This window comes from Protopterus annectens, chromosome 3.part1 (genome assembly GCF_019279795.1).
Source record: "Protopterus annectens isolate FY-2018-M chromosome 3.part1, PAN1.0, whole genome shotgun sequence".
NCBI classification, from domain to species: domain Eukaryota; kingdom Metazoa; phylum Chordata; order Ceratodontiformes; family Protopteridae; genus Protopterus; species Protopterus annectens.
Genome location: NC_056732.1, coordinates 1,028,365,117 through 1,028,368,157, shown reverse-complemented (window position 1 = coordinate 1,028,368,157; position 3,041 = coordinate 1,028,365,117).

Below are 3,041 nucleotides of genomic sequence, written 5' to 3'. Positions count from 1 at the left end.
TCAGAAAGTCCTTCTATGTGGCACATCTCATTACTAAGGGTTTTGCATCCAGGAAGAAAGAGGTCATTGTCTCCCTCTACTCTTCCCTCATTAGGCCAATCATCGAGTACAATGCCCCATTTGGCATGTACCTCACTAGACACCTGCAACAACTGGAGAGGCCGTAAAAGTACCTCACAAAGAGGATCCTAGGCGTTAAACACTTATCTTATATGGACAGACTCAAAAAACTCCAACTATTCTCTGTCTCATATCGCCTACTTAGAGGCGATCTCTACTTGACTTACAAAGCCATGTCTGACCCAGCTCTGTTAGAAATGCAGCATCTAAGGAAATCCCAATCCCTCCACACCACACACTCCAGAGACCTCAACCGCACTACTACAATCAACAGAATGTGCTGGAGGGATGAGTTCATAACCCAGAGACTGCCCATGCTATGGAATAAACTTCTCATACATGTCAAACAGAGCACCTCACTAGCCCTCTTCAAGAGAATTCTTGATGAGTGGATGGGAAATAGAAAATTCACCCCAGGGATCACTCCAGTGGATCTACTCGACAGAGGTACTGGGAACTAAGGTTGGGTGGCACGATACCAAGGTAATCCTATGGGCTAGGCTTGTAAAGGCTCCAGGGCCATTAGCCCAGTACACACCTATGGACCTATAAACCTATATATATCTATCTATCTATCTATCTATCTATCTATCTATCTATCTATCTATCTATCGGTTCACTTCAAAATCTTGCAAGCTCAAAATCCTGAATCTCAAAATACTGAACTCAAAATCTTGAAAGCTCAAAATACTGAAACCTCATAATACCGAATCTCATAATATAGAAAAATATACAGAATACCAACACTGATTATATTGCAGCAGAAATACATACAGAAACATATTACCCTTCTACAATTATAAGTAGGGGGGCAAGTCCCCCTGCACCCCCCATGTGGAAGGCTGTGCACCCCACACCCCCTGCTACTTATATATATCAACTCCAAGATCCTACTTCACTACACTAAGATGAGTTATGTTGTAATATAGTACATTAAAAGGGAATATGACTAAGGTTACAACAGGCAGTCATGAAGCATGTAATGGTATGTTTGCCATTGTCTTCTGTAAAATGCAATCTCAGAGTTGATATATTTAAGTAGCAGGGGGTTATGGGGGGCTTGCCCCTGCTTATAATTGTAGAAGGGTTATATGTTTCTGTATGTATTTCTGCTGCTTTGGTATTATGAATGTTCAGTATTTTGAGCTTTCAAGATTTTGAGTTCAGTATTTTAAGATTCAGGATTTTGAGCTTTCAAGATTTTGAAGTGAATCCGTATATATATATATATATATATATACATATATATATATATATATATATATATATATATATATATATATATATATATATATGTGTGTGTGTGGTGTGTGTGTGTATATATATATATATATATATATATATATATATATATATATATATGTGTGTGTATATATATATGTATATATATATATATATATATATATATATATATATATATATAAACAAACAAACTTCTGAAACAAATGGAAGATGAAGGAGCCAGTAATAAGCTTTCGTCCCTTTAATAGTAGATAGGACTTCTTCAGACAATGATACAGAAATGTGTTAGAGTAACAAGATATACTAAAAAGAAGGAGGTACTAAAAAAATTTCAACCTATAGCATAGGTAAAACAAATAGTCTCGTGAAAGAAATGATTCCAGGCGTGAAGGTTTCTATGCCAGTTCCTTTACACATTTCAGGCCTAGAGATCTCTCTGCTAATCCTGCTCTTCCCCATGACTCCTTTCGCCCTTTCTCCACTCCTCCTTCTCCTGCTAGAAACCTTGTTTCGTCTTCTGTCTCCTTTACTCCTTCTGGATCCAACACTGTTCCTATCTCTCTTCCCTCCTTTACTACACACCCCTCCACTTATTCTTCCTGCTTTAATAAACCCATTTCTTCGGTTTCTTTTACTTCAGCCAGGGTTATTTCCACTAATACATCTTCTTTACCTCCTTGTATGTCTCCTGCTATTTCTATTTCCTCTGTTTCACCTTCTCCCTTCTCCACTCCTGCTTATTCTGTACATCTTCCCATTTCCTCTGTTTCCTCTTCTCCCTTTTTAACACCTGCCTTACCTGTAATCGCTCCCTCTTCCTCTAGCTTTTCTTCTGCCCCTTCCTCTATTCCTTGCCCGTCAGTCTCTGTTTCTTCTCCACCTTTGAACCTTCTGGTCTCTGATGAAAACCCTTTTTTAGTTCCAAAACCACAAAGGGGTGTCTCTGCAAGGAGAAATCTAAGACCGACTGCTCCATCCCACACCTACATCACCAGGAGCAGTCTTCAGAGGGAGAAACAGTTGGAGAAGCAACAGAATCTTCTGGAACCCCCCTCCCTTCGGAATTTCCCAGTTTGCAGCCATCCATCAGGGAGCAGAGGCTTCCCAAGGGGACGCCCGAGAAGGCCTTACCCTTAGATACCTCTTCCCTAAATGCTTCTTCTGAAGTCTTCAATTTAACTCTTAGGTCCTTTTCTCCAGAGACCATTCAAGTTCTCAAAAAGGGCTTCACCTTCATTCCTTCACAAAGAGCAGATCTGTCAGCTCTTCTTCTGGATTTGAGACTTTTTTTAAGAAAACTTAATTTGAAGTTGATATGTGAAAAAGACACTGATCTGGATAGTGACCTTACTGATGTTAACTTAAAGCTCCCTTACAAAAAAAGTTTATTTAATCCACCCTTAAACAATACTCTGCAAATTTTTCTTAAACTGTGTGAAAAAGATTTCCGTAACTTACTTTCTTACCCAAGCCCATTGAAATGGTTTAATCTTTCCAAAAATCAATCTTTAGCACTTAAACAACTACAAAATGATAAAACTCTAAGGATCATGACTGCGGACAAAGGCACGGGTATAGTCCTTATGGAACAAGATCGTTACATACAAACTCTTCATCTTGATCTTAACAACACTGATTACTATAAGTTGGTTCAGATGCCTCTTGTTAGTCGTGCTTTC